Raw genomic sequence first — 9748 nt, 5'->3', positions numbered from 1 at the left:
ATTCCCTCTAAGAACAGGAACAAGACAAGGGTGTCCCCTCTCACCATTATTATTCCACATGGTTTTGGAAGTTTTAGCCACAGCAATCAGAGAAGAAAATGGAATAAAAGGAATCCAAATTGTTAAAGAAGAAGTAAAGTTGTTACTCTTTGCAGGTGACATGATATACATAGAAAACCCTAAAGACGCTATCAGAAAACTGCTAGCACTAATCGATAAATTTAGTAAAGTAACAGAATATAAAATTAATGCACAGAAATCTCTTGCATTTGCATACACTAACAATGAAAGAGCCAAAGGAGAAATTAAGGAAACACTCCTATTTACCATTGCAACAAAAAGAATAAAATACATAGGAATAAACCTGCCTAACGAGGCAAAAGACCTGTATGCAGAAAAATGTAAGACATGATGAAGGAAATCAAAGACAATACAAACAGGTGGAGGGACATACCATGTTCTTGGATTGGAAGAATCAACATTGTGAAAATGACTGTACTACCCAAAGCAATTTACAGATTCAACACAATCCCTATCAAATTACCAATGGCATTTTTTCACAGAATTAGAACAAAAATTTTACGGTTTGTATGGAAATACAAAAGACCCCGAAAAGCCAAAGCAATCTTGAGAAGGAAAGATGGAGCTGGAGGAATCAGGTTCCCTGACTTCAAACTATACTACAAGGTCACAGTGATCAAGACAGTATGGCACTGGCCCAAAGACAGAAATTTAAATCAATGGAACACAGTAGAGAGCCCAGAGATAAACCCACTTATCTTTGATAAAGGAGAAAAGAATATGCAATGGAAAAAAGCCTCTTTGATAAGTGGTGCTGGGAAAACTGGATGGTTACATGTAAAAGAATGAAATTAGAACACTTCCTAACACCATATACAAAAATAAACTCAAAATGGATTAAAGACCTAAATGTAAGGCCAGATACTATAAAACTCTTAGAGGAAAACATAGGCAGAACACTCTATGACATACATCAAAGCAAGATCCTTTCTGACCCACTTCCTAGAATAATGGAAATAAAATCAAGAATAAATAAATGGGACCTAATGAAACTTAAAAGCTTTTGCACAGTGAAAGAAACCATAAACAAGACAAGATGACAATCCTCAGAATGGGAGAAAATACTTGCCAACAAACCAACGGACAAAGGATTAATCTCCAAAATATATAAGCACCCCCTGCAGCTTAATACCAAAAAAGCAAATAACCCAATCCACAAATGGGAGGAAGACCTAAAGAGACATTTCTCAAAAGAAGACACGCAGATGGCTAATGAACACAAGAGAAGATGCTCAACATCACTAATCATTAGAGAAATGCACGTCAAAGCCACGATGAGGTATCACCTCACACCAGTCAGAATGGCCATCATCAAAAATTCTAGAAACGATAAATGTTGGAGAGGGTGTGGAGAAAAGGGGACCCTCCTGCACTGTTGGTGGGAATGTAAGTTGGTACAGCCACTATGGAAAACAGTTTGGAACTTCTTTAAAAAACTAAAAATAGAACTACCATGTGACCCAGCAATCCCACTCCTGGGCATCTACCCTGAGAAAACCATAATCCAAAAAGAAACATGTACCACAATGTTCATTGCAGTACTGTTTACAATAGGCAGGATATGGAAGCAACCTAAATACCCATCAACAGATGAATGGATAAAGAAGCTGTGGCACATATATATATATATATATATATATATAATGGAATACTACTCAGCCATAAAAAGGAATGCAATTGTGTTATTTGTAGTGAGGTGGATGGAGCTAGAGACTGCCATACAGAGCCAAGTAAGCCAGAAAGAGAAAAACAAATACCGTATGCTAACTCATATATATGTAATCTAAAAAAATGGTATTGATGAACCCAGTGGCAGGGCATGATTAAAGATGCAGATGTAGAGAACAGACTTGAGGACACGGGGGGTGGGGGGCAAAGGGGCAGCTGTGACGTAGTGAGAGAGTAGCATTGACATATATACACTACCAAATCTAAAATAGATGGCTAGTGGGAAGCTGCTGCATAACACAGGGACATCAACTCGATGATTGGTGATGACTTAGAGATGTGGGATAGGGTGGGTGGGAAGGAGTCGAGGGAGCGAGGGAATATGGGGATATATATATATAAATATAGCTGATTCACTTGTTGTACAGCAGAAACTGGCAAAACTGTGTAAAGCAATTATATTCCAATAAAGAGCTTAGAAAGAAAAAAGAAAGAAGCCCGTCACAAAAGACCACATATTGTATTGTCCCATTTATATTCAACATTAAATGTGCACTTTAGGCAAATATAAAGAGACACAAAATAGTGGCTGCCTAGTACTTAACTGGTGGATGGTGTTGAGAGGAATTGTGGGAAGGGTTACAATTAATGGATATGTGCTTTATTTGGGGGATAATGGAAATTTTCTAAAATTGATCGTGGTGATGGTTGCGCAACTGTAAGTGTATTAAAACTATTAAACTGTATAATTTTAATGGTAGACTTTTATAGTATGTTAATTAAATGTAAATATGCTATAAAAATAAACAATACAAAACTAAAAAAATAAAACTCTCCAAATGCAGGAAGGAAAAGAAAGGCTGTTAGACTAAAGCTGTCATTTTGAATGAAGCTCAAAGCCTTCATACACTTTGATGTATTTTATAATATAGAAATATTTACTCATTCAATCAACAAATATATATTTAAGGTCTACACAGGGCACATATTTTAGCCAAAAAGCTAGACATTAACCATATATGTAAAAAGATTGAAAGCTGTAAATGTGATATTTATTTATTTACTTTTATAAAATAAGCATGATATTATTAGAACATGATCATTTAATATAGGTGCTGTTGTTATAACAGTGATCAAACAGGCAAAGAATCTCTGCCATCATGAAATTACAACCTAGTGGAGAAAAAAAAAAGAATGCAAAACGTAAATTAGTAAAATATATGGTTTATGTGATTTGTATACTTCTATGTTGAAGAACAAAGTGGGATAAGAAGTACGGGTCTTTGTTTAATTAGGAGGCTTGGAGGGGGCTTTTCTGAGGTGCAAAATTTTGAGGAAGGTGAGGCAGCTAGCCATGAAGATATCTAGCAGTAGCATTCCAAGTAGAAGAAAGGGCTAGTGAAAAGGCCCTGATCAACTAGGAAAATCTCAAGAAGGTCAGTGTAGCTGGACCAGGGAGTATGAGGGGAGGTTGTAATAGAATTTTGAGGTCTGAGAGCAAATAATTAGAGGGGGTAGATTTTGTAGTCTCTAGACTACTGCAATAATTTAATTTTACTCTGAATGAGATGGGAAGCCATTGGATCACTGGATTATTTTCAGCAGAGTGATATGAACTATTTTATGATCATTCTGGTTGCTGTGTCAAGAACAGCAGGAGTTGTGGGGGGAGTGAAGAGAAAATACGGGAAGATCTGTTAGGAGACTGTTGGAGTAACCCAAGAGGGAGAAGGTGGTGGCTTCTATTAGAGTGGTAGCAGTTCAGGTGGATTAAGGATGTAATTTGAAGATAGAGCCAACATCATGTACTAGGTAGTGATAAAGAAGAGGCAAGAATTAATCTAAATTTGAGCTGGAGCAACTAGAAGAATAAAGTTGGAAATTACTGACATAGATAAGTCTGAGGTAGTCATGCATTTTGTTGGAAAAGCAAGTTTGGTTTTGGACATGTTGATTTTCAATTGCCTATTAGACTTCCATTATGAGATGCAGCAGAAGGCAGTAAAGTATATAATTCTGGAGGACACTGGAAGTTCTGAGCTGAGTATATGAATCTGGGAGCTATCAGTGTAGAAATGATACTTTAATCCATATGATCCAATGATTTTTCATCAAGGGAGATAAAAAGTTTCAAGGCCAATGACTCTTGGTTAACAAATTAGCAAAATAAGGAAGAACAGCTGAGGAAAATGAGCAGGAATCATAGAACATTCACAAGGGTGTTTGGACTAATCAGGGTATATGTAGAGATTTAATTATATTATTGTTTATTGCTTTGTTATTTATAGTCATGAAAAATTAGAAGCAGTCACAATGTCCAACAACAGTAAATTCTGGTGGATCGATTTAATAGAATACAATGCATTGATAAAAAATGCTAATGACATATTTTACTAACATGGATAAAGGCTTATTGCATACTATTGAAAGGGGAAAAAACAAAGTATTCAGAGCAATTAGATTGTAAGTTATGTGGAATGATGTAGTTCTGAGGAAATTATGGACCACCTTGAATGTTAGGTTGAAGAGTTTAGGACAGATCTCATTTAAAACAACAGCCATTCTAGGTAGATATTATTATCATTTTTATGATAAGCCATTTGAGGATCCGAGATCTCCTAAAGTATCCTCACTAACTCTGTAGCACAGGTTAAGGGCCAAGCCATGTATTCTTATTGAGAAGTTTAGAGGTGTTCAGAGTGTTAAAAGTAAGGATATGACCTCAGGTTAAACTTATGGCTGACTTATAGAACACCTTTCAAGCCCTATATGATAGTTCCTGACAAATACCCAGATTATTTTAATCACAGGCCCCCATCCAAGTTAAGACTGGCATCACCAAGAGAGGGTCAATCATTATACCAGTTGACCCCAACTCTGAGTATCAGTTCTTGAACTATAGAGCTCTTGGAGAAGAGTTTGTGGGAAGGAGTTTCATCCTTGGGGGCTCTAGCTCATGTCAGGGTTCAGAAGAACTAGCTGATGATTGAGGGAATATGGAGAGAACTCTCATTTTCTCTTGAATAGCTCAGGGAGCTCTGTGATAACTGATTCTGGTTTTACTGCCCTCCATCAGACCTAAAATAGAACAAAAGATCCCTACTAGAATTCAAGCTCCATAAGGATGATAAAGTTTGTTATGTTGCTCACATTTGTATCCCCTTATCTAAACCAGTACCTGCAACCCAATAAACTCAGCAAATATTTGGTGAATGCATTCATATCCATGGGAATCTGAAACAAGACCAAGGACCAGGCAATGTTTGTTCTTCTAGGTCAGTGATTCTCAGGTCTAGCTGCACATTAAAATCAGAGACCATTTTAAAAGCACAGCTGCCTTGGGAACACCATCCAGAAATTCCAATTTAGTTGCAAAAGGATAGGTTCCATGCCTCAGGAAGACTTCAGTGTGTACCCAGAATTAAGAATAAATGCTTTAAGCAGCCACGGTGCACTCAGGCTGCTCAAAGGACTGAGATGGCTTTTTTATACCTCCTGGGATTGGGATCTGTTTCCTCCTCTGTGGGTCCTGGTTTTAGAGCCATGTCTGGTCTGGGGCAGCTGTCAGGATCTTTGTCCCAGAAGCCCAACTAAGGTTCATCCCAAAGGACTAGAAGAAAAGAGTAATTCCAGTTCGGAACTTAGGTACTTGAGCAGATTTGAGGGCCTTTGTGAGTAGAGCGACCTGAACTTAGAACTAATGAAGACCAGCATGACAATGTGGTCTGCCTCCTTTGTGGGGAGAAAAGGGATTCAGAAGCCAGAAAGGCAAAAGGGCTTGACATCTCTATTTTTTAAGCATTGACATTTCCTTTGCTGGAGAAAGGAAAAGTATGCATTTTTTTCATACTACATAAATTATTATGATTATAGGACCGAGTAATAGTACATATAATCACAAATCTCTTCTGATATAAAAACGCTCCAGAATGTCACACACATAATTTAAACTACAATTTAAAGGGATGTGTTAGGTCACATTCCTACTTATCCATATCAGAGAAGATATATTATCTGACAAACCTAGAATAGATTATGAAAGGAAACCTTGCAAAAGTCATTGCTAACATTACAGTCCAATTTTCCCCCTTTATTTCCCCAGAAAGAATGCCATAGACTCAATCTACAGATAAACATATAGCACTATATTTTGCTTTTTCCAGCTTCACGAATTGGACAGAAAATACCTCTGGGTTCTTTTGATTGTGGCTTATCCCTTTAGAATGCCCTCACTGGAAGTATTTGATGACAAGAAGGTTTTTGTGAAGTAACATTTTTTGCCCTTTGAAGTAAGGATATAGCAGTGAAATAACTTTTATGAGACCTTGTGGGAATCTTACTCATGGTGACAGTAGATGAGTATATTCAAAAGTAGAAAAATCATTGCGTTATGCTTTTAAAACAAAGAGAAAACAAGCCTCTTTATTGAGGTGAGGCAGACACATGCCTTCTGTTTGTTTGTTTGTTTGTTTTGCCCAATTTGGTATCTGTAACTACACTTTTTAAAAATGAGATCTTCAGTCACTTCTTTACTTTTTTAAATTTTTTATGCTCTTTATTGGAATATAATTGCTTTACACTCTTGTACCAGTTTTTGAGGTACACCAAAGTCAATCAGCTGTACTTATACACATATCCCCATATTCCCTCCCTCCCGCGACTCCCCCCCACCCTCCCCGTCCCAGTCCTCCAAGGCATCACCCATCATGGAGCAGAACTCCCTTTGTTATACAGCAACTTCCCACTGCCTATCTATTTTACAGTTGGGAGTAAATATATGTCTATGCTACTCACTCACTTCATCGCAGCTTCCCCTTTGCCCCCCGCCCCCCCAACCCCGTGTCCTCCAGTCCATTCTCTGCATCTGCATCTTTATTCTTGTCTTGTCACTGAGTTCATCAGTACCTTTTTTTTTTTTTTTTTTTTTTTTTTTAGATTCCGTATATATGAGTTAGCATACACTATTTGTTTTTCTCTTTCTGGCTTACTTCATTCTGTATGACAGAATCTAGGTCTATCCACCTCATTACATATAGCTCCATTTCATTCCTTTTTATAGCTGAGTAATATTCCATTGTATATATATGCCACATCTTCTTTATCCATTCATTTGTTGATGAGCATTTAGGTTGCTTCCACGTCCTGGTTATTGTAAATAGTGCTGCAATAAACATTATGGTACATGTTTCTTTTTGGATTATGGTTTTCTCTGGGTATAAACCCAGGAGTGGGATTACTGGATCATATGGTAGTTCCATTTTTAGTTTAGTTTAGTTTAGTCCAAATTGTTTTCCATAGTGGCTGTACCAACTTACATTCCCACCAACAGTGCAGGAGAGTTCCCTTTTCTCCACATCCTCTCCAACATTTGTTGTTCCTAGAATTTTTGATGATGGCCATTCTGACTGGTGTGAGGTAATACCTCATAGTGGCTTTGACTTGCATTTCTCTGATGATTAGTGATGTTGAGCATCTTTTCATGTGTTTGTTGGCCATCTGTATGTCTTCTCTGGACTTCAGTCACTTCTTTATATCTGCAACTTGAAGTCCATAGGCCTGCTTTTTCTAAATAAAATTTGAGGCATTTTTAGCCAAAATCAATTAATTAAATTTGCCCAATAATATTGACCTAGAAAGACTTCAGGTTAAAGCTGATTATTTAATCCCAAGATGCAGCAGGAAGATGCCATTTATTTGAATTTCACTTGTAGTCTGCAAAATATTATGTAAAATGAGAACTGTCCTTAATTATATTAATTAGGTCAGCAAAGATCAAATATTTCTCAAATAAATATAGAAGAGAGATGCATCTGTCTCATGCTGTGTCTGCATAAAAAAATTACAGAAGTTGGATAATTTGTATCAGAAAGCATTGGTGACTGTCACTCTTGGCTACTTAAGGAACTGGCAAACCTCAAGCTGTTATTTTTAGGATGCCATGGCTTCCCAGAGCACTAGTAAGGGGCAAATTTAGAGCCTATATATGCCAAAGGAAAAAGTTTGTTCCATATATTAACAAACTGATCAGGTTCATATTATCACCTGGAAAGATGTGGTCCATATTGATTTCAGTAGAGCCCTCAATTACATTTCATGTAACTTTCTAACTTACAAATAATAAAATTATGATAGTGATTATATTACTTTGAGTAAAGACAGGGAATATATTATTGCAGGTGTTGGGGTCAATTTTGGTGATTATGCAGTATAATAACCCCTGAAGAATGGCCTTGATAGCATTCAACACTCTTATTGACCCTTACTATAAAGAACTTAAGATTATATCTAGCCAAATTTCAGACGAAATTGTTATTTGGAGTTTCCAACATTCTAGAAGATATAAAGGCAATTTTAAGTAATCATAATAAATTGGAAAAAATTTGTCCAAGTAAGATAAAATTTGGTTAAGCTATGTAGAAAATGGCCTACAACTGAGGTAGAAAGAGATTTCAAGTTTGAACTGAATGCCTGTAAGCAACATTTGTATTCTGAATCAAAAGTCAATGTGACACTGAATATAGCAACAAGCAAATAAAGTGAGAAAGAATGTTCTGTCTTAGTTTGAAGAGTATGAGAATATTAGATTAGTTTGAGCCCTGACCTTTGCACAGGAGATAGGATATTAGAATAGGTCCAGAGAAGAATGATAAGATTGATTTAAAAATATATAAAATAGGTGTGATGACTAATGGTAAAAGATCTGTAACTTTTAAGAAAAGTTTGTTAAGGGAGGATTTAATGTTTTTTGAATGTAAGAAAAAATATTTTATTATAAGGATAATTATTACTCAATTTCCAAGTTCTCTGAATTTTTTTATATGCTCTATGTTTAAACTTAGGCAACACCTATATTTTTATTTCTAGCATAGATTGCTAGTTGATGCTTGATAATGCTAACCAGCTATTATCTGTTTGGGATTAAAAATAGAAAAATGCACTTTCTTATGCAAAATCAATTTCAACACCCCTTGGCCTCTTTCCTTTTGCCCCCAAATTTATGTGGTGTTTCCTATCTTAAAAAAACAAACAAAAAAACTAGAAAGAGAAACTTTTACACAATCCTCATTATTAATTATTTCCTTTTCAAATTTCTTTAGTACTTACTAGCTAAATTTCAAAATAACACATTACATTTTGTTCTATTTTTCTGCCTGCCACAGATAATTTAACACTTTTTTATATCAGCATGTAGCACTATATTGTTCATAAAACTTTCTAATTTTTTTAGTCATTCACCAAGACTTTATCCAGCTCTTATTATGTGCTGAGTACTGTGCTGGCACTGAGAATACAGACAAGAACTAGACAGACAGAGCCCCTATATAATCTTGAACAGAGAGGCACAGGTGAGTGGAGTAAATAGGCAATACTCAAATAGGACACAAAAAATACACAAATGCAATGGCTGAAAATGCTATGAGGCTCTCTCCAACAAATGCCTAACCTAATGAGAGTGTAAAGTTAATATTTTCTATATGTAGCATGTTTTATATCAACTAGATAGTAAGTTTGTAAGAGAAATGATGTCTGAGCTTGTTTTAAAGAAGTCATAGTAAGCACAGTTATAAATATATAGGTGTACAATAAATACCGATTGATTTAATATCTTACAAAACTAATCAGATATTATTGGTCATGAGACATCAGAATGAAAATTATATGGGGCATTCAGGTTCTGGTCCAGCATGTAAGAAATTTGGAATTTACCACTCTGTCCTAAAAAGTAAAAAGCTGAAGAAACAGAAAAGTTGGCAATTCTTATTACATCCATAAGAGAAATGAGGTCATAGGACCACCTGCTTCCCCCCAAATTGGAGAGACTGACAAGTAAAAACAGAGCATCACAATGTATCACAGCAGAAACCAACAAGCAGAAAACTCTGAGGAAATAAGTGCTCAGTATGTCATATCCAACTACCAAGAAAAAAATTACAAGAAGCATTAAAAGGCAAAAAAGAGTTTGAAGAGAGACAGCAAACATTAGAACCCCACTTAGATA

Source organism: Hippopotamus amphibius, chromosome X (genome assembly GCF_030028045.1).
Source record: "Hippopotamus amphibius kiboko isolate mHipAmp2 chromosome X, mHipAmp2.hap2, whole genome shotgun sequence".
Lineage (NCBI taxonomy): Eukaryota > Metazoa > Chordata > Mammalia > Artiodactyla > Hippopotamidae > Hippopotamus > Hippopotamus amphibius.
This window is presented reverse-complemented; position numbering follows the sequence as displayed.